The sequence below is a fragment of the Serinus canaria genome, chromosome W, assembly GCF_022539315.1.
Source record: "Serinus canaria isolate serCan28SL12 chromosome W, serCan2020, whole genome shotgun sequence".
In the NCBI taxonomy this organism is placed as follows: Eukaryota; Metazoa; Chordata; class Aves; order Passeriformes; family Fringillidae; genus Serinus; species Serinus canaria.
In genome coordinates, this window is record NC_066342.1 from 921,549 (window position 1) to 945,139 (window position 23,591).

At 43.0% G+C, this 23,591-nt stretch overlaps 1 protein-coding gene and 1 pseudogene across 1 annotated transcript in view; one reads left to right on the forward strand and one right to left on the reverse strand.

Annotated features, from left to right (window-relative positions):
- The window catches only part of LOC127060950 (hydroxymethylglutaryl-CoA synthase, cytoplasmic-like), a 56,323-nt pseudogene extending 45,773 nt beyond the window's left edge, over positions 1-10,550 (forward strand).
- The window catches only part of LOC127060973 (uncharacterized), a 959,777-nt gene that overhangs the window by 728,937 nt on the left and 207,249 nt on the right, over positions 1-23,591 (reverse strand). The window lies entirely within an intron of this gene.

The window sequence follows — 23,591 nt, forward strand, 5'->3', positions numbered from 1 at the left end:
TACACGTAGTTTTTAGTATAAAAAGATAACACTGCCCCAGGGGCAGGCAGAGTGCCTCTGTCCTGCTGAGTGGACCTCGGCTGGACAGGAGAAAGAATTTTATAGATAAGATGCAATAAACAACCTTGAGACCGAGAAATGAAGAGCCCTGACTCCTTCTTCAAGCGCTGGGCTGGGAAAAGAGACTTTTAAACTTTTCTCGGGGTCACTGACCAGCTAGAGATCCCGACAAGTGGGTTTTCGTTTGTCAAAGGAAAAAAGTGGATTTTTTTTCATTTTCCAACTACTACCCCGATGAGGTAAAAACACTAGGATTTTGGGATAAAATCGGAATTAAACTTAAAGATGCAATGATAGATGTTGAATCAAAAAGTTATTTTTATCCTCTCTATAAAATTTAAAACTATCACATTAGAAATGGAGACGAAAGTGAAAGAAAATCCAAATAAATCTTCCCCAGTTCTTCCTGAAACCCCTGCTCCAGTCCCCCTTGTTCCTGACCCCCAGCTTTCTGAACAGGGTGAGCTGAAGGGAGCAAACCATCTGCAGCAGGTGCACAGCTGCCCCCACATTGTGTACTGTCTCCCTGGCTCCCCACATCTTCCCCAGTACCCCTCTGGCTTTGGCAGGACTGATCACCCTGTCAGAGCTCCTTCCCTAGACCCTATTACTTCACCTCCTTTGCCTGTAGAAAAACCTGTAGGTCGTCTCCCAGATTCCTCACCTTACCCAGAGTCACAAAATAGAGGATGCCACATGGCTTGGCCCCCATTTTGTGGTTCTTCTTCCCATAATCCCTTTCTCCCTTGCTCCCTTCCCCCTTACCTAGAGTCACAAAATGGTGGACACCACATGGCTTGGTCCCCATCTTCTGGCTCTTTTTCTTCCCATAATCACATTCTCCCTTGTTCCCTTCCCCTGTCCCAAGACCCTGAATTGTGTTCTGGCTTCTCCTCTTCCCATCCTCAAATTACCTTGGCTCTGCCCCCTGTATCTCCCTCTGCTCCACCCTCTGGCCTAACCACTGCCCCTCTCGGTGCTTCCGCTCCCTGCCTTGGCTCTGCCCCTCACCCTTCGGGTCTGTCCCTCCCACCTCTGGTTTCCCATGCTCCTCCTTCCAGTTCCCACAGTACTGTGGAAAAAGGGAAGGACAAGGTGGAAGACCAGATGTTGAAAGGCGGCAACCCAGTCATCTTCACAGTGCCTGTTTCTTACAGTGCTAGGGGGAAGCATCCCAAGTGAGCACCTTTCCCCTACAAAAACATCAAAGAATTGTTCAAAACCCAGAAGGAGGTTGGTCGATCAAATGAATATTTTAAAGGCTTTCTAAGGACCACCCTTTCAGCAAATTTCCTAGTTCCCGGGGACCTGAAAGAAATATTTTCCAGCCTATGTGGTCCATCAGAATATAGGCTGTGGATGAAAGCCTGGCGGGAACAGCTTGTCAACCTCCTTCCAGCTTTATGGGAAAATGAAGAAACAGCAAACAACAAAGATGACAAGCCCCTCAGTATAGGACATCTCATGGCAGAGGGTGAGTGGGAGCAATCCACAACTTAGGCTGAAAAAATTCCTAAGGCAGTCTTAGAAATAATAAAATAGAAGCAGAAAAAGCTTTTAACCTCCTACCCACTAAATATCCTTTGCCCAGTCTTGTCTCTTTAAGGCGGAGACCTGTTGAAGCATTTCTAGATTTTGTAGACAAGGTCAGAGAAGTTGTGAGAAGGAGAATTCCTAGATCAGAAGCCCAAGATGCCATCATTATAAACATCATAACCGAAGGTGCAAATGAAGACTGCAAGACAGTCATTCTCAGCCTTCCTTCATTGCCACCACCATTGTTAGACTTAATTATGGAGGATTGTAATAGGAAAGTGAGAGTTCCTCAAGTAGAAGCGCCGGAGAAAGTCACCATCTGAGAATGGGTGACAGCAGTGGTGGACGCTCAACTACCTCCCACCTCACCATGAGTGCCAAGACTATATCCCTGCTTTGACTGCAAGCAGAAGGGACATCTTGTAAGGGACTGTCCCTATCTGGGGAAAGCCCCCCTGGTTCCACCAAGAAGGGGAGAGGAAAGGGAGCATAGGGAGAATGACCCACAAAAAAACTTGTGTATGAGCATAATACTGCTCTGTGCGAGGACATAAATGGGGCAAGCCACAGAGAAGATAGTTGCGAACGAGACTGCCGAAATATCACCCCATCGCCATTGGAGGACCTAGCCAATGTTGCTGTAGCCTCCAACCAAAAGAGGATAAAGGAACAAGATGACTCAGAACTCCCATATTTATTTTTATTATTTTCTGATGAAAGTCATTGTTAAGTTTCCCTAATGTGTTTTTCTTATTTTATGTTCAAGTGGCATCCACACCAGACAACATGTGCAGACAGCTGCTCAGGTTACTCCTGGTGTTCTTCCAGTCCCGGATTTTCGAGGCGTGGATTGTCCTTCACCCAAAGCAAAATGTTTGGGTAACCCTTGCTCGTGTGCTGCAGCGAGACCACCTATGTCTATTAATGGCTTCAGCTGATGACCTGATGTCGACCTGCCTAGTAGGGGTCCCACTTTCGTTAGATCAGTACCCTTCACATCTCCAGTCCCTTGTAAACAATACAAACCAAAACCCTCCCCCAAATCTCAAGAAACACCTCCCTATTAAAAATCCTTTAGTTTTGTGGGACAAATGGTCCTCTAGATTGCCCCAACTGGAAAAAGAGCCCATAGAATTTGAGTTGTTAGGTTCAACAATAGCCCCTTTTTATGTTAATTTTCCTTATAAGCCCCGTTTTCACCCTAAAACTTATATTTCTGTTAAGATTTGCCGTAAAGAATTTCAAGCAGCCTCATGGTGTAAATCTATCATCCAGCCACCTTTCTCCTATTCCAGTGGGCACCTTGTACCCCTGAAACTCCCAAAGAGCATTTTCTTTATTTATGGGCAAAGAGCCTGGGTGGGAATCCCCTCTCATCTTATAGGAGGTCCTTGTACTCTTGGTCAGCTGTCCCTGTTTTCCCCCAACCAGACCCAAATTGTTAATTGGAAATCTAAATTGAATAGTTCGGCCTCTCTAAAAATTAAATGCAGCACAATACAACTAGATGAGAACTGCGATCCAAAAGTAGAAACCTGGTCCAAACCAACAAAAACAGCTGTGTCTATATTTTTGCCGTGGGTAGCTGTGGTATCGTCCACAAGGGTCCCAGGATGAGGGAAGAGACGAGAAAGTTGACTCCATGTATCAGAAGGCTTGATTTATTATTTTATGATAGATAATATATTAAAACTATACTAAAAGAATAGAAGAAAGGATTTCATCAGAAGGCTAAGCTAAGAATAGAAAAGGAATGAATAACAAAGGCTTGTCTCTGACCGAGACCATCCGGCCAGGTGAACTGTGATTGGCCCTTAATTGGAAACAGCCTGATGAGACCAATCACAGATTCCCCCTGTTGCATTCCACAGCAGCAGATAAGAATTGTTTACAGTTTGTTCCTGAGGCCTCTCAGCTTCTCAAGAGGGGAAAAATCCTAAGGAAAGGATTTTTCATAAAACATGTCGGTGACAGGTAGCAGCTGCAACAGCACTGAGAGAATTGGGACATCTCGAGTGCTGGGTGGTAAAACAGGCCAAATTAACATCAACAGCGATCAGCAATCTCCTAGAAGAGGAGGAGGCAACTGGGAAGGCTACTTTACAGAATCGGGCAGCCATTGATTTTTTGTTGCTAGCACACGGGCATGGATGCCAAGAGTTTGAGGGACTGTGTTGCTTCAACATCACCGACTAAAGACAAAGCATCCACGCCTTGATTGATAAGATGAGAGACTTTGTGCAAGAGATAAAAGAGGACACCAGAGAATGGTTTCCGAACATCTTTAAAGAATGGGATTTGTCTGGATGGATGTCATCTGTCATCAAAGACATTTGTTTGGTTGTTTTAATTCTGTTTTTAATTTCTGTTGGTATTGGTGTTTGTAAAAAACTATTTGTTAAGACTGGTACCAGCTCCAGCCGAAAACCTTTTCCCCCTCAGCAATGGTGGGAAGAGTCTGAAGTTTAATTAACTGCCACTGCTATCATCCCCTCAATGCTATTATAAAAATTAAACAAAAAAGGGGGAATTGTGGCAGTGGGGTTTTGAAGATTGTATGTTTAGTCTCTCCATAAAGTTGTTTACCACCTGTCTTCCTGCCTTTTCTTCATGGCAGTTATGATAATTCCAGATCCTTCGCTGTCTTTCCTCTAAAATCCTGCCCCTGCAGCGTGTCTGTCATAATTTGCTATACCCATTTATCCAGAAGCTCCACATTTATCGGCCGCTTCTGGCAGTATGGGACCCCAGCCTGTGGGAAAGACATTCTGTTCTCGTGAGCTAGCAAAGGCCTCCTGAAGAAAAGGAGAAGCCTTATATCTCTCCTGAAGGAAGACCAAGGTTGTCACCCTGGAGACAGAGTGGAGGAGAGAAAGTTAAGAGATATGGACTCTGGCTAGCTCACAGAGTGACGTGGCTCCCCGGTCACCTACTGGAAACTCTGTTTCTCTTATATGACCAATGGGCACTGAATGTGTATGCTGGATGGGTGTAAGTGTCTTGAAAAGTATAAAAGCAACGTTGCAAAAATAAATCACTCTCTTGCACCTTTTGATGGAGTCGTGTACTTTTGTACCATGTCATACTCTATTACAACACCAGCCTGTGGCCGAACCGCGACCTCCTGCCTGCCAGTGGCTGAGGCGGGGCATCGCCACTTCTGACGTGTGCCGAGAGTGAAAGGGCATCAGAGCGCGTGGGCAACTGGCACCACCCCCTCCTCCCATGATTGGGACCCAGCGTCAACCCACCAAAGCCCCTCATCCACTCCCCTTTGCATTTGGACAGGGGAGAAAAGATGTAACAAAGTGTTCATGAGTCGAAATGAAGACCAGGAGAGAGATCACTCATCAAATACTATCATGGGCAAAACAGGCTCAACCTAAAGATATGCACTGAATTTGTTACACTAACAAAGAGCAGGATAGTGAGAAGTAAAATAGGACCCTTAAAAACACCTTCCCCTTACCCCTCCCTCCTTCCTACCTCTACCTCCTACCCCAGTGATGCAAGGAGACAAGGAATGGAGGTAATGGTCATTTCATCATCCATGGCATCTCCTGCTGTTCAGGGAGAGGAGTCATTCCCCTACTGCACCGGGGGATCCCTCCCATGGGAGACAGTTCTCCACAAACTTCTCCAATGTGAGTCCATCTCAAGAGTAACAGCCCTCTGCAAACTGCTGCAGCATGAGTCCATCCCACAGGCAACAGTCCTCCTCAAACTGTTGCACTGTGGGTCACTCTTTCACGGAGTGCAGTCCTTACAGGACAGGCTGCTGCAGCATGGGCCCCTCATGCCTTGAGTCACACACAGAGTCATGCACAGGGTCACAGCCTCCTCTTGGGCATCCAACTCCTCTGGCATGGGTCTCCTCCATGGGCTTCATGTGGACCTCTGCATTCCTGTGGATCTCCATAGGCTGCAGGGGGACAGCCTGCTTCACCATGGTCTTCACCACAGGCTGCAAAGGAATCTCTGCTCTGGTGCCTGGAGCACCTCTTCTCTCTCTCCTTCTTCACTGACCTTGGTGTCTGCATAGTTGTTCTTCTCACATGTCCTCCCTCTGCTCTTCTCTGGTCACAATTACAACTGCTGAACAACTTTTTCTGTTTTTCATTTCTTCTTAAATATGTTATCACAGAGGCATTACTATTTCTAATTTGCCTAGCCTTAGCCAGTGACGCGTCCATGTTTGGAGCCGCCAGGGATTGGCTCTACCAGACATGGAGGAAGCTTCCAGCAGGTTCCCCCAGAAGCCACCCCTGTAGCCCCCTTCCTACAAAAACCAGGCCATGCAAACCCAATACAGAAATAGACTATTTCTTATTTCAAAATGCTGTGCAGAAATACTGAGATTCTTTTATGCTTATAACTTTTTCTAGAAGAAAAAGGGTAAATATTGCTAGCTTGTACACAAAGTCAATAAGAAACTCTTTTGAATAGAAGTAGCAGCAGTGTTAAATGAACTTGCCAATTAGTCTTACAGTTGTCTTTTGTATGCTGATGGGTTATGATGACTCATATCCTGCCATCTCCCCATTTTTTTTAATACTTGATGTAAATATTAAATTTAAGTTGTAACACAACATTTCTGCCACTTTCAGAGGGGACAGACAGACATTTCACCTTAAATGGTTGTCCTAGGGTGACATTATGATGCTTGTATCCCCATTTGTGTGTTCTGTTTATGCTGGATATTATGTTCTGTGCCTTCAAAACTGGCTCTGAAAAGTGAATGTTTTGTTTTGGTTTTGCTATCAGCCGCTCCCCCACGGCTGGTGGGACAAACAGACGGGGCAGTACATAGTGCTGATTTTGCTTTTTGCTTTGCTCTTGCTCTTGCTTTTTCCTTCTGCTCATTAGTTAGTTTAGTTAAGCAGTCCGAATTTTTCTTCCTGGACTGTTTTTCCTTTCCTTTTTTTGGAACTACTCAAACTCACTCCGGACTATGACCAAGAGTGAAGGAAAGCAAAGGCTGAAAAGCCTCATTCCCTGCTCCTCCTCTAACAAACTGAGTTTATAACCATAGCCATGAACCATTCATACCTGGAACAGACCCCAGCACCTTTATAAACTTCTTACAAGCTATTACCACCAATCCCAGCAGGATAGCTATTCTGGTCACTGCCCCTCTGCTGTAAAAACTACGTATTAGGGACAATACTAGAGCTGTTTCTGGATAAGAAAATAAACCTAGGGACCATAGAGGTATTAAGATCTCAAAAAAACCTAGGGACCAGAAATGCATGCAAGCCTTCACCCCAAGAGACATTATGAACTCAAAAAGCACGGATATTAACTGCTTTATAACAACACAGAGTAATGGCAACCAAAATACAGCCAGAACAGGGTTTTTTCCACTCTCTCTGGAGCCCCACACATTGGGCTCCAAATTTTGTCCTGGTTTAGGGAAAATTTGGGAGAAAACCTCCAAAAGGGGGCCCCTCCAGAAAGCAAACCCACACAGCCCCTCCCTTCAACCGGTTCATGAAGGATTCCTCAGAGACAAGTGGAAAGAACCTGTTTATTTAACAGGCAAAACACCCCCCAGCACACAAAATGAACAATACCAGATGACAACACTCTTTCACCGCTCTGAAAAGGAAGACAAATTCAGAAAGTCTCTCTTGAGGGTGGTTGCTCTGTTATCAGTCCCTCCAGCACTGGGGGTAACTGCTGCAGGCCACAAGGTGCAAACTCTTTGTATTCATGATCCTTCATTCACTGTACTGTAAACTAGTACAGAAATCTGTGGCTAGACTATTGCTGAATTATCTTCTTAATGACCAGAACCATTAAATGGTGTTTTCAGTGGCCTGGAAGCTTTCAGATAAGAATGGCTGCTGTCTTCCTTATTATTCAGGTAGTCTTATTTTCTTAAACATCCAAAGTAGTTTTTCTTTGCTGTCATTTTAATAATTTTCTAAACTGTTTTTTTAATCGGGATGTAAAACTTGAAGATAACATATTTTGACAGAGATGTGGAAAAAGCTTTTATGAAAGCCAGTGTGGAGCTCTCCAATCAGAAAACCAAAGCTTCCTTACTTGTATCTAATCAGAATGGAAATAACTATACCCTTTCAGTGTATGACTGCCTTGCCCCTCTTTTAGCTCAGTAAGCATAAAATTGAAAAGTCATAGCTTTTTATAAGTAAGCACATAAAAGGATTTTTTTAGACAGTCTTTTGTAATAGCACCTTCTAGCAAATCTTTTCATACTAGAATGCCTTAAATAGCAAGACTAGAATGAGAAAATTATTCTGTGTATACAATCATGCCAAGTGGCAAGCACATTCAAAACTTCTGTCAGAAGCCAATATCAAGCAGCAATTAGGATCTTGTTTGTAAGGTGGTGTATCTTTCCCCAATCTCAGCACATATACACACCCAAACACACAAGTAAAAAAGAGAATCTGAACATCTTCAATGTTTCACTATAAACATAAAATACCAGAATGGTGTAGGTTGAAAGGGACGTTAAAGCTCATCTCATTCCGCTCCCCTGCCATGGGCAGGGACACCTTCTACTAGACCAGGCTGCTCCAAGCCCTGTTCAACCTTGCCTTGGACACTTCTCGGGATGAGGCAGCCACAGCTTCTCTGGGCAACCTTTGTCAGGACCTCACCACCCTTACCGGGAAGAATTTCTTCCTTATAACCCATCTAATCCTGCCCTCAGTCTAAAACTGTTATCCCATATCCTAACACTATACTCCCTGATAAAAAGTCCCTCTTCATCGTTCATGTTGGCCCCCTTTGGTGCTGGAAGGCTGCTATAATATTACCCTGGAGCCTTCTCTTTTTAGGGCTTAGCAGTCCCAACTCTCTCAGCCCGTCTTCAGCCCTGTGATCAACCTAGTGGCCTCTGGACTTGTTCCAACAGCTCTGTGTCCTTCCTGTGCTGAGACCCCAGAGCTGGAGGTGCAGATAGGGGTCTCACCTGAGCAGGGAAGAACCCCCCCCTCCTCCCCTTCTGCCCACACTGCTTTTAACAGCCCAACACAGGGAGTTTCTAAATACATGTGGCCAGGGCATGTTCAGCCTCTCACCTACCAACACCCTCAAGTCCTGTTGTGGATCTACTGGGTGGTGGTTTGAGTTTTGTTTTTGTTTTTTTGCTTTTTGGCTTTTTTATTTGTTTAGAGTTTTTTCCCCCCTGTCTCTTCAATTACAGGCTCTTATGAAATCATGTTTAAGTTTTTAGGTCACTGAAAAATGACCTAAAATAAAAAATTAAAATAAAAAATATTTAGTTAATAATACTCTCGGCATTTGTTCTCTTTTGCTTAGGTAGCTTTGAAAATCATCATGTAACCGCAGTGTTTCAAATCCTATGTTTACAAGTCATCGTTGATGCGTTTTGCTCACTAAATGTGTATTGTAGTCAATATAATTTTGCTGGCTGCTTTTTCTAACCTATCTGTGCTTTCTAGGTATTTAAAATTGGCACCTTGGCTTAATTCCCACTTTAAGCAACTGTGCCTTATTTGCAGGTACTCTCCAGAGCAGCTTGCAGGACAAAGAATTAGTGTGTTCTCACATGGCTCTGGTTTTGCTGCTACACTGTATTCCATCAGTTACACAGGATGCCTCTCCTGGTCAGTGAAAGGCAGAGATGTTAACTTACTCCCTTGAACATCTTACCTCTAAATGTATTGTTATGTACACTAGCATAAGTAAATCTCTATTCTTAGTGACAGTAGTGTAAAACTGAAGATATTCTAGCTCCAGAGAATGCTTTAAGTTCCTCTTTAAGCAAATAGATAATATTCTTCAGATGCATTAAGCATTTTGCTTGAGTAATTGTGAATATCTTTTAATTACTTAACTTTAGCTTCTCTAATGCAAAATATTTTGAATGATCTTGAAATGCTAACATGCTAGCGTGCAGTGCTCAGCACTGGTGCTACCTTACACGATTGTTTTATATTGTAGGTTCTGCACTGGACAAAATAACTGCTAGCCTTTCTGATCTTAAAACAAGACTTGACTTGAGGAAATGCACTGCACCTCATGTCTTTGTTGAAAATGTGAAGATTAGACAGGAAACACATAATTTGGGTAACAAAATTATAAATAATTCATAGTCCTACAGCAAAATACTTATGTCTTAAGTTGTATTACTTTAAATGATTCTCTTTCTACTTTGGAATAGCTTGTAAAGTGCTTTCCTATAGGTTGTTTTTATTGGCCTTGTATGGGTGAAAGGAAAATGCAGACTTGTTTTTTCTTACTACTTCCAAACTGTAAAGGCCTGTGTCGTGTAAAACTCACAACCTGAACCAACTAACAATATGCTATTGGCTTTTTTGCAGCCAACTATATTCCACAGTGTTCAGCAGAAGATCTCTGAGGGAACGTGGTACCTTGTTTGTGTGGATGCAAAACACAGAAGAACTTATGCATGGCACCCACTGATGGGTGATGGGTGAAGTTGTCCACCCAGGTGGTGGTCATGAGGTGAACACTCAGCTCTCTTTTTAGTTTGATATAAATGATAAAACAGTTTATATTTTTTTCTTAGCACAGGTATTTATGTTAAATGAGGAAGAGGTTTTAACAAGTTATATCAAGTACTTTGCTAAATATGTACAAGTCAGACATAAAAAAAAATGAGCATGGTATTTTAAAAAATATATTTCATCATAAAAAGAGTAAAACTGCACAAGAATGAAACAAGAATGAGCTGGTTTTTCTCGCGTAATTTTTTTGCATGAAGCATGACTGATTTAAATTACTTAAGACCAAGCAATCCAGTGTAGCATCAATGTTGTTTGAGAGTTGGACTAGACATGAACTATGAATGTTTGTGAACTAGAAAACCATATTTAATGCTTTTTGGTTTTTTTCCTTCTTAGCAGATCCCAAGCCCTGCCAAGAAAGTGCCACAAATCCCTGAAATAACAGAATCTGAAGGTGTTACTGTTGTAATTTCCAATGGGGATCATTGATACTTCTGAGGTAGGGAATGAAAAAAAGGTATGAGGGTAGGGCAAGAGAGAGAGGATTGCAGCAGTACTGAAATTTCAGTGTACAGTAGTACTTCACTGGAGCATGCAAAACCAAATATGAGTAGATATAAGAAAAAAAAAGTTTACCAAAAAAATCAAATAGCAACAGGCAAAAAAATAACAGTAATAGTCACTAGTTACAAAGTTGCTGAAATCTTGTGGACTCCCTGGGAACAAAGAGAAACTCAAAATGGCAGAGTAACCAAGATGATGCTCTCCCTACCCAACCATGTGTAGGAAGACCAAGACAAAAATTGTGGCAGTCTTTCAACCCCTCATCTCTCCAGCAGCAGCTCTGTCAGTGAAGGTGGCTGGCACACTCCAGTAGCTGGTGCTCAGTCAAGGGCTAGAACTCATGAAGGAACTTCACCTTCCTCTCAGCAGGAGATGGCAAGGCAGCTGGCTAGGGCAACTCTGCCTTCTCGCTTTGGCCAGGTGCTGCTGGCAGACTGGGGTGACCACACAGAATGGGGCCACTCCACTCCTCTCAATGTGATGCTGTGGCTGCAGACAGGTGTTACAAAATTCACTCTGAAACAGTTTTTGATTGTGAAATGCAGCTTCTTGGGTTGCTACTGTTTCCAGCAGAGCCAATAGGCAAGTGAGCCCTGCTTGAGCAATTCTGACTTTTGAAAGGGACCAGCAACCCCCCTGTCCCATGGTTCTGTTTTCGGCTGCAGGGTATTAAAAATGCAATAACAATTTTGGGCACAGATAGATATGGAATGCAATAACATTTTGAGTTACCCAGGACATAAGTGTTTTCAGATGAAAACTGTTTATAGTAGAGGAATTCATTCCCAGTTTATGAAATACAATTCATCTTATTTCTGTCTCATGAAAGATGGTATTGTTTTATCCCCTTATCATAAGAATTGTGAAAGGGTATTGGCTCTTGCCTTGTACTTACTTAAGCCTCACCGAATCAGGTTCCCTATGGGTGGCTTTTCAGTCATTCTGTGTCGTTATAGAGCACGACACAGCACAAAGTACCACGACTCCATCAGAAGGGTGCAAGAGAGAGATTTATTACATCAACGTTGCTTTTATACTTTTTCAAGATATTTACATTCATCCAACATACACATTCACTGCCCATTGGTTATAAGAGAGAAACAAAGTTCCCAGTAGGTGATCAGGGAGCCACGTTAGTCTGTGAGCCAGCCAGAGTCCATATCTCTTAACTTTCTCTCCTTCATCATGTCTTCATGGTAACAACCTTGGTGTCTTCCTCAGGAGAGATATGGGGCTTCCCCTTATCTTCAGGAGGTCTTTGCTAGCTCACAAGGACAGCACAGAATGTCTTTCCTACAATTCTGTTGCTCATTTTTATTAATTATCCTATTTGAAGTCAACTGATCATCTCATCGGTCCCAATAATAGATAAGGTATCCCTGCCCTTAAATTTGAAAGCGCTAGCTGTACCTCTCTAAGCCTAGTATTGGTTTATCCACATTAACAAAAATATAGGCTCTTCCTCTTAACTTAGGCATTTCAACTGCCTGGATGGCTATTGTGTTCTTCCACCATTAGTATTGGAGCTGATGATATTGAAAATTAAAATATAAAATATCTTATTAAAGATGAAGGTAGGAGCATCTTGATGATGCTCAGAACAAGTGGAAGTGTCAGGCTACCCGATTTTTAACTTGCAATGGTCAAGAGTATCAATCAACTTTGTGCTGTTGAAAGTAGTATGGCAGAAGTACAAGCCTGTGGAGTGCTTAGTATATAAGCATTGTTATTGATAGTACTCAATATGCTGTGATACCTAGTGCTAAACAAGAATTTTAAACTGCATGAGTTTTAAAGTATGCTTATATCTTTCATTTTGGAAGTGCAACGAGAGTCCAAGCAGTTTTAGACTGTCAGAATTGTACAAGTAATGGAAGGTGTAAGCAGGCTAGTACATGGTAGCCCAACTAGCTATGCACTGGAAATTGCAACCACACATGCAGGGTTAAAACAACATATCATAACATGCTTTTCTGAATTAAGACAAATTTGGAACAATGGTCAACATCATACCTGTTTCTAAAATAAAAAAAAAAGTCTCCAATATATACTTTATCACATTTAATTTGCTGAAGAAGTTTAAGAGAAGAATTAGCAATTGGTCAAAAAAGTCTCCAATATATACTTTATCACATTTAATTTGCTGAAGAAGTTTAAGAGAAGAATTAGCAATTGGTCAGTTTTTCTGGTTTCTGCTTAAATTTAGGTCTCTGCAAAATCTGTCCTGGTTTGAAGTGAGAAAGTTTTGTAGCTATTAGGCCTGTATTGAGAATCTCCAAAGCATGTTAAGTGCAATACTAGTTCATTTTTAATAAAGATCATATCTGCAATTGATCTATTACCTCTTTTACTTGGCTATATCAGGTTTCTGGATGTGTTGGAATAGAGTTAATTTTCCTCATATTAGCTAGTACAGGGCTGTGTTTTGGATTTGTGCTGGTGGAAACAATATTGATAATACATAGATGATTTTGTTATTGCTGAGTAGAGCTTACTCTGAGCCAAGGCCTTTTCTGTTTCTCAGAACACCCCCAGCGAGGGGGCTGGGGTTCCACAAGGAGCTGGGAGGGGACACAGCTGGGACACATGATCCCAACTGATTAAAGGGTCATACTCAGTATATAAAGGGGAGGAAGAAGGGAGGGATACATGTTTGGATTGATGGCATTTGTCTTCCCAAGTCCCTGTTCCATGGGATGGGGCCCTGCTCTCCTGGAGGTGGCTGAACACCTGCATGTCTGTGGGAAGGTGTGACAGTATCTTGTTTTGCTTTGCTTGTGTACATGGCTTTTGCTTTCCCTATTCAACTATCTTTATCTCAGCCCATAAGTTTTCTACCTTTTACCTTTCTGATTCTCTCCGTGAATGAGTGAGTGAGTGAGTGAGTGAGTGAGTGAGTGAGTGAGTGAGTGAGTGAGTGTGTTGTGCTTAGTTTTGGGCTAGGGTTAAAGCATGACACACAATATTCAAATATTTTCATATTTAGTCTCTGAATCTAAATAGAATCAAGATTCTGTCAAATACTGTGTGTGCACAACAACTATTTTCCAAATGCTAAAATTTGGAGTGATTTAGACAAGAGACAGATATATGAGGGGGAGGGAGAGCAGTTTCTGGGAAAAGGGAAAACAACTTGACCTAAGAATGCAGAATGTAATAAAAGCAAACTAAAACAATGATCTAAAGAGAAGAAATTGGTTACATGTCAGCCCAAACCAGGTTTGGATGATTGGGGTCTAGAAGCGTGGAATCCTCTGACTCATCCCCCTCAGGGAAATCCCTAGGACCTTGCCTTGGAAGACTATATCATAGAGTTTTCCCCACCTAGGCTCATAGAGAGGACTTAATCCATGGTGCGCTGCAGCACTACTGCCAATCTACATTAGATTGCTTCTCCCATTGTCCAGTTGACAATGCCCACCCCAATTATTCATCCCTCATCGCCCCTACAGGTTGCTGCTCTATGCCCGCCCCTGTGCCCTCAGGTCATTGGTCACTGACCTCATTCTTAAGTCATGCAGACCACATGGTTCGGTCTTTTGTCTCTGATCCCTTTGGCGTGGTGGATGCAATAAACCCTCTCTGGAATATATCATGCAAAGACTCTTCCTGTCTTTCCTTCACTGAGCTATCTGCGGCGTGTGTGTGTGCATGGACTTGAAATGGCTGTTCTTGTGGCCTTACTCTGAGTGGCTTCTGAAGGAGACGTTTCAAAGAAAGTTGTAGCATTTCTACCACCCTGCCATGCTGCAACATAAAAGTGTTTCAAAATTGTGTCCTCTGGCTGAACTTAGCTCATTTTAGTGTGAAAAATCACACCTCTGAAGCTGAGGCTACTCACATTGGAGTCGACCCCTACACACTGGACATGCACAGTGAATTTACAATGCACTGTACCTTTTAAACTGAGGTGAAAGCAGCTTAGCCAAGTAGTGATATAGATTCATTATGCAGAGCTGTAAATAATCTAGCTGTATAAATATGTTCTATTTTTGGTCTTTGGTCTGCTAGCTTTGTGGATTTACCACCCACCACCCCTTTCTCCTCAGAACTGTATATAAATCAAATACCTTGACTCTGTGTGTGAATCAGGTGCTTGCACACCATGTGAAAGAACCCAATTTTGGGACAACATTAGTAGGGGAGAAACTGAGTGGCAACTGAACAAAGTCTTCAGGCTTTACCCATCAATCCAGCCTTACTTAGCACCAACTGTTCCCTCTAACATTATTTGATACAAAGGGAGAGACACCCCTTCCTCAACCAGAAACCCCTGCTTTTACATTTTCCATTTGATCTCCTTTTCTATGGAGGGAAAAGGATTGCCTGGATTCTGGCCCATAGTTTTCTGTTTCACATCACAATTTTAAGAGCATTTTAGGTAACAAAAAATTTATTATATGATCCTCACCTCTGTTCCACAATTTTAATGGTGGCCAGCACTCTGGCAGGGCATGGTTTTTGGAAGCTATTGTCTACTGTACACTGTCACAGTGATTCAGATTTTAGAGAGGCTGAATTCTGTTCCCATTCTGCTCTTTGATCTTGAGGAAAACCATGGTGGCTAACATTGTCCATTGGAAAGATCTTGAAAACTGTGAGCAACATCAAAGACCCAATGTACAAGCTACAAACAAATACTATCTTATACTAAATAATTGTGTCTTTATATGGGCAATGCCTTCTCCATCACCTTACCAAAAAATCACCTGTAGCTTATGGCTATAGACTGAGCATTCTAGAGTAGCAGGTAGACAATTCTGCCCTTGCACAAGGGGAAATACAAAACTTCTATTAATGATGGGAAAGAAAAAAGGATGCACCCTGGATAACTGAGTCTTATCAATGACAGCCTACTCAATATTAGAAGTCACCCAGCTAAAGACCATCTTTTGCAAAAATACTCAAGGGCCTTTGCAATTAACTGGCTGTATGGAAAGGACTGACTATATAAGCATTTCCTTCAACTAGATCTATACAAGCCCATCATGAATACATTCAGTAAAAGCAAAGAGAAGGCATTTAGCCCAGTCTATGTGCATGTTTGGTAATAGAGACAAATGTACTATGGCAGCAGCTCTCTGGCTACAGAGAGCAACAGGCACAATTTTCCCAGGCATCATCCTGGGAAAGGCTGTGAGAAGATCAGAGAAAAGAATGATGAACAATTCTTATCTTCACTTGATGCGCCTGTTGTTGTGAACATGTGGAATGTGTTATAGAGATTTGTTTACCAAAGGGTGGTTTCTTAATTGGCCAATGGTGATGGTGTTTAGATTGAAGGACCAATTAGGTCCACCTGTATCATGACTGTCTGTAAGGGCGATGGGTTTTCTTAATAAGTACAGTATAATAAAGTGATTTATTAGCCTTCTGAGAATCATGGAGTCAATGCTAATTAATACCTGGCTGGGGGCCTGTGGCAACAATGTACCACATAGGCATGCCATGACCTTGCAGGAATGGGGATGTCAAGAGAAAGCCAAAATTGTATTTTAAGGCATCAGTGCATTACTCTTCCAGAATTTGTTCCTGACAAATGTCTACTGGTGCTGAACATGCTCCTTTTTGGAGCACATCTTACCATTAATCTCATTTCAGACTTTCCACTAATTGTCAACCTTGTAATTTCCTGGTGCTTAGCCAACTGTCTAGGTTTCCCCTGTCTTTTAAGATGAGCCATTTCAGTATTCCTGGAGTTAGCAGAATATAGACCATTGTCTTCATTTAAGACAATTATACCAGATGGGGACTCCAAAATTAGCTACCCGCGCTTGGTTTTAACCACTCCCCTTTCACCAATAAGGAGAGATGAATGCAAGAAGACAAATGAAAAAATGACAGTTTACTAAAAACCAAAACAGCAATAACCAAAATAACAGTAATAAGCACAAGATATAAAGGTGCTGAATCCCATGGACTTCCCAGGACCAAATAAAACAAGATGGCAGAGAAAACTCTCCCCCAAGATGGTGGCTGCTGTAGCAGGCCCTGAGGACCAGAAGATAAAAACAAGATGGCAGAGAAGTCCCTCCTCCAAGAAGGTAGACATCATAGCTGACTGTGGTGACCAGAAGACAAAGACACCAAAGAAGTCCCTCTTGACTCAACCTATCCCCAGAACAAAAAAATGGGAAGGTAGGAGCTTATGAAGCAGTTCTGGTGGAAGATGGGGGGTGCTGGCATTGTCTGGGGCAGCTCTGGCCTTGCCGAGTCAGTTTCCCTGCTTCCCTTTGGTGACTGCAGTGGTGCATGTGTGTCTGAAGTCACTTCTGCTGCCTGCTGCCTCCTCCTGCCACCTCGGTGTCAATGCTGCTGTCTCAAGTTACTGCTGCATGGCAGGGGGAAAAGAAATTGGTCCCGCTGAGCACTGAAGAACGGTGGCCCTGGCCAGTCCTGGCTTGGCACTACAGCTGTGGAAAGGTATTGCAAAATTTGCTCTGAAACAGTTTTGTATTGTGAAATGTAGTTTCTTGGAGACCTGCGCCAGGCAATCCACTCCAGAACCTGGAGAGAAACAAAAGAGGGCTCTGTGTGTCTGTTCCCTGTCTTTTAAAGGGACTCAGAGTGACTCCCCTCCATGAACCCAGGGTAAGACACAAGTTCCATTTCCCAGGTTTTGGATCTTAAAGAGACGGGACAGTAATAATCTTGGGCAAGTTGGCATAAAGAAGATATGGAATACATGATGATTTTTTGTTGAGAGTTTTTTGCAGGACAATGGACATATGCAACATATGCACAATCCAGCCTTCTTAGAAACTGAGTAAGGTCACCATGCCCTTGAAGGACATGAAAGGAGAAGAACACGCTCAAGAGCAGACAGTTCAGGATGCAAAGGCAGAAAAGAAAACCGCAGCGAGATGCATGAAAGGGAAGACTAACTAAAATTAAGTGAAATATTAAAATGCGTGCGTAAAAAGGATTAAACCAATCATGTATTAGCTTGAGGCGTGAACAATAGCGAACAGTATAAAAATGGCTTGCTTTTTGTAATAAATTGGTTTCACTTGATCATGTTGATCATGGTGTGATGTCCTGTTAATGATCCTCCACATATTTTGGTGCCCGAACAAGGGACCTGAAGATGGCTATTTCACTGTTTTGAGAGGTACAGCGACAGCCTTCGGGAGGCAGAGAAGCCAGTCGAAAATATTCTTGCTGCCCCGGTGTGAGAGTCTGTCCGAAATATCCCTCATCTGCTTCACAACTGTCATTGAGAGACCGCTCAGAAGACCCCTTTGTCCCTTTCCTAGCCACAGTGGACACGCCAAGCCAGGGGGTTTCATGACCTGAAAGTGTTGTTAAGCCGCTGTATCCACAGACGCAGTTCCTTGCACGCTATGCCGAGCTCAAGGCACTGTGTTCTTTTCATAACAATGATCTTGGAAACTGTCCCACCTCTTGGCTGGGCTGGACTTTTCCTCCCTGAGTTTTTGGGTGGTCTCCTACAGAAAACCCCTCTCGTTTATCTACAACCACCGTGACAGACAAGCTGAGGTGACAGAAGCCTCTCCACCAGAAAAGACCCTGAGAAATCCCCATGTGAGAAAAGGCCTCCCTCACACTTTCCAAGGACTGGAGCCCCCAGCCCGGGAGAGGTGCACGGGGGGAGGCGAGCTGACCAAAGCAAGATGGATGACTGCAGGTGTGGGCACTGGACCATGAGCACAATGGCTTTCGTTCGTTGCAAGGTGGACTGTGTGTACCCCCTTTCCAAATACCATTCTATACAATAGATTCAGTTTCTAAATAATCCCCTTCCCCCTCATCAAAAAGGGTATAATTGGAGTCCAGACGGACTGCATCTCTGAGATCTCCCCGGGACGTGACCTGGTGAACCTCTTCGGCTGGACACCGAAGGACCTCCGCCATTCTCACGTTTTGGTAGCTATAACCCCCAATTTTTCCTTTCCCTTCTTTATTTTTTCTTTACTTTTCCCTTTTTCCCTAATTTTTCCCCAACACATTTTTGCTGTGGTTATTTTAATAAAGTCCATTGTGTTGATTAACCTGCAAACCCCCTTGTACCGTGGCAGTTTTTTGCACCCTAAAATCAATCTAAAAGAACCTCTACGAAACCTGTCCGTAGGGACGGATCATAACACCCGGCAAGAAGAAAAGGTGGATAAAGAAGCTCCAAATTGAAGAAGTGATCTCACCCTGATCAGGTGAGTGGTGGGGAGGAATGGGGTCAGACCATAAAAGACATGGGGTCCAGAAACTCCTCCAACATATCCTCTCTAAGAGAGGGCAGAAATATGATGCTTCCACTCTGAAGGGACTTATTTACCGGGCATGGGAATGAAACCTCATACCAGGAGCGCAGGTCGCTTTTGAGGTATTGACTTGGGAAGTTGTGGGCGGCGTGTTGTAGGACTGTATTGCTTCGGGAGGACGTGAGGCTAAAGAGGCATCTAAATATGCTACTCTGTGGAAAAACATCATAGAGGTATTACAGGCGATGAAGGCAGAAAAGAAAGCCACTGCAGCAGCTTGCGTTGCTTTTTCCCCAAGCCCCAACCCTGAGCCACAGGCATTTCCTGCTAGCAAGTTATTTTCAACTACATTAGATGTTCCTTTGCACTGCCCAGGACCCTCTAGCCCAGTTCCACTAACCAAAGAGGAACTCAAAACCTCAGGACCCTCAGATGAGAAACAGAGTCAGGAAGCAGCCTCCCTTGAAGGTTCCAGCTGCGAGCCCGAGAATAAAAGTATTCAGGAAAAGGGGGCAGCTGATGGTGAAGTTTTAGAAATAACTCACTCAAAATCTGAAGATGAGGCTGAAGAAGAAAAGACAGATTCAGGATCTGCCTCAGTAGAAGAGGAATTAAAAGCTTTGGTAGAAAATTTGCAGAAGTTAGTAATTCAACAAAGCAATCGAGTAGCTCCCCAAAAGGACTATTCTTTTGAAAGGAGGGAGCTGCCAGCTACTTTGAGCTCTGAAAGGGCTCTCAAGGAGTGGAGGGGGAGGCAGATACCCCCCTCAACCATGGAAGTTCAGAAGTTGGAGCTAGATCCCGAAATGGAAGCAGCACAAAAACGAAAGTGGAAAGGAGTTATTACTGAAGCAATAATTGAGGGGACATTCTCCCCTAGTACTATAGAAGCTTTCCCTGTGGTAACCCAAGCCGCGGGGCGAGGATGGGAGCCATTTGATTGGAAGATATTAGAAAAATTGAAAAGCACCGTTACACAATATGGCTTGAAATCTCAGTTAGCGCAATCGTTATTGCAATTCATTTTTTCAGCAGATACCTTTATTCCAGCTGGTGTTCAAACTCTGGTTAGATTAGTCATGCCCCCTCATCAGCAGATTCAGTTTTATAAGAATTGGGAAGGTGCATGGAAAAAAGACGAAGCAAGACCTCAGGCTCAGGGGGACCCATTGTTTGGAATTACAGCACAACAGTTATTAGAAGAAGGTCCCTGGTCTACAGCAACTGCCCAAGCCCGAAGTATTAATGAAGTTTTGCATTTAAGCAAACAACTTGCATACAACTCGATCCTTGCATTGCCTGATGGGCTGCATACTCAGGCTTTTACACAGATATGTCAAGGGGGAAATGAGGACTTTGATAAATTCGTACACCGCTTGCATAGAGCTATTTATGATGACCCCGACCTGGATCTGGAAACAAAGCAGAAGCTGTTTAAGATGCTTGCCTTTGACAACACTAATGATAAGACTTGCAGATTTTAGGCCAGTTACAAAAAGAGCTGCATGGGTGGCTTGACCCCCTCTGGAGGACTTTACTCACTCCAATCCGCAACTCCTGGAAGCACCGGAATGGATGTGGAAACCACAGTAGACATTACCATCACTGACTCTGCAGTACATCTGGTAGAGACTAATGTAAAGGGACCTCTGCGGGGTGGGCTTAGTGCTTTCCTGTTAGGAAGATCATCTGCTAGCAAAAGGGGATTGGATGTAATTCCTGGGGTTGTTGATGCAGACTATCAAGGGGTTGTCAAAATTATGGTTAGGACATTTTTCCCTCATGTATCTATCCCTAAAGGATCACAAATTGCTCAATTTGTTCCTTTTAAGTCTTGTGTTCCCTGTACAGGATTGAAGGAGCGGGGAACAGGTGGTTTTGGTTCCACAGGTAACCCAGAAGTGTATTGGGCAATGGACATTACCAGAGGTAAACCGCATAAGCAGGTAACCCTGTCACATCCCAATGGTAATTCTATCACCAAGAGACTAACAATTGATACGGGAGCAGATGTAACAATCATTTCAAGCACTATATGGCCCAAAAATTGGCCAGTAGTCAACCCTGTTTTGGGAATTGCAGGGATTGGTGGAACCCAAGCAACTCGATTAAGTAAGGAGGTAATTACCTTTACTTTCCGAGATGGAGTGAGCGTGTCAACAAGACCCTATGTCATGCAGACTCCCGGTAATTTGTTAGGTTTAATTGGTAGGGATATATTAAGTCAACTGAAAGTCACAATTGTTACACAACCTTTTTAGCAGTGGGTGGAGGACAGAACATGGCGATCAGAGTGTCCAGTACTAGGACTAACAATTTTTACTGATGCTGGCAAACAGTCTAAAAGGGCTGCTTGTATGTGGGAGCAAAAGGGTTCATGGAATCAGCATATAATTCCTGGGGAGGTAGGAGATACATTGCAAACCTTGGAGCTGAAGGCAGTTATTTGGGCTTTTGAGAACTGGAATGATAAAGCTATTAACATTGTTTCTGATTCACTTTACATGGTTGGCTGTGTACAACGCCTCGAAAGGGTGATAGTTAAGGAAGTTAATAACAGACATTTGTATTCAGTTTTAAGCCGACTACTGAGAAATTTGAACCAACGCCAACAGGAGTATTTCATTACTCATATTCGCAGTCATCAAAATCTCCCTGGTCTGTCTGAAGGTAACGCTCGAGCTGATCGGTTGGTAGCTGCTGTCTGGCCAATGCCAACCTCCGACAAATTTCAACAAGCAAAAAATTCTCATGCCTTTTTACATCAATCCGCAAAGATGTTGGTTAAACAATTTGGTATCCCTCTTACTGATGCCAGTGGCATTGTGCGATCCTGCCCAGATTGTCAAAGGGATGGCATTGGCTTAGGCACTGGTGTTAACCCAAGAGGTACCCAACCTTTGCAATAATGGCAAATGGATGTAACACATGTAGCAGAATTTGGCCAGAATAAGTTTGTGCATGTTTGCATTGATACTTACTCTTGTGTTATGTGGGCTACCCCTTTAACAGGTGAGACAGCACGTCATGTTGAGAAACATTTGTACAATTACTTTGCAGTGTTGGGAGTCCTTTTAGCCATCAAGACAAATAATGGCCCTGCTTATTTTTCTTTAAAGTTTAAACGTTTTTGCAACCTATGGGGTATTCAACATGATACTGGTATTCCACACAACCCTACAGGCCAGGCAATTATTGAGTGAGCCCATCAGGTGTTCAAGGGCATGCTGCAAAAACAAAAAGGGGGAATGATAGGGTTATCCCCAGAAGAAAGGACAGCTAAGGCTATCTTTGTGCTTAATTATCTCAGAACAACAGGAGATAGGGATGAACCACCTATTCTTGTGCATCATGCCCTCATACGTAGGCCAAGTGAGGAATTACCTGATGGTCACACCTGCCAGCTAATGCTCTGTCCAGAAGCAGAATGTCGGCGACAACACCAACTCCAGACGCAGCTGAACCCGATACTCCAGCACCTGACAGTTGAACAATGGTTGAACTTTTTTCCACAGCTATTAACAGATGCGGGCCAACTAACTGGACCTGGGGTTACGGTAACCAGTAACGACAGCTTACCGCCACTTCCAATACGGGTCTTAAACCAAATTAAATGAGCTTGTTCTGTTCATGGCTATTTTTGCAAACCATGGATCAGGGTCCAGTGTGTTAAATGCAAACTGAAGTAGTGGCAACAAGTCCCTCAGGAAAATAATCTCTTTATAGCTCGCAGGAAAAAGCAAAAATTTAGCTCTATTAATATGTAGCTTGCAATAGATGTTTTAGTATACTTAATACGCTTAATGTTGAGGGCGCGTTAGAAATATTTTTAGGGCCTAGTCATAGAAGACAACCTCCCCCTGAACCCCTTAGAGGGATATTTTTACAACATTGGAATTTTAACCAGGATTTAGCCCTCATTGAAACACTGGATCAGCGAAGTTTGCTTTGGATTCAATTTCAATTGTCAAAACAGGCAATAGCAAATCAAATTGTATTGCAAAGTCAGATTACAGCTGCAGAGTGTGGGAGAGGAATAGCCGTGCCACAACAACATGTTTCTGACAGTCAGTGGGATGACGCCAAAGAATATTGGCTAAAGCGTAGACATGATCAGCAAAGGTGGCAACAATGGCAATTGTCCCACAAATAATATTGATGATAATCACTACAATAATAGAAAAAACGAAGGGATTGCATAACACTGATCAGCAAACAAACATGTGAGTTACATGGGCTAATTAAACTGGGCAGGAATCAATTTGTTTATCATTGGCTACACCTTCTGATCCTTTTCGTCCTTGTTTAATTGGAGTTCCATTAGATTCTATGGAAGAATTTGGACCTTGCACTAAAGCCACGGTGCACAAAAATTTAAGTGACGCTTGGTTAAGTTGGTGCACAGTTCAGTGGTGGAATATTCTTGGCGGACCAACCTCTGCAAATTGGTGCAACACTTTTGGGATTTCATTGAACCCTCTGGGAGCACAAGCTTTTACAATTGCCCAGGGATTGAATATCACTGGCATAGAGCCACAGGAGCTAGACATCCTGGGTTCTATGCCAGGCAATTACTGTTTATTTTTTGGGTATTATTCTGTGGGCTCAGATTTGTTTAGTCATAAAAGAGGGACAACCAAGACATGATAGCACTTGGATATCCCCTGGCTCCTCATGGTACTACAATACCACAGATTATTGTAACAATTAGATAATGCCTTTACCAACAGAGCAAGGTGCTGCTAAA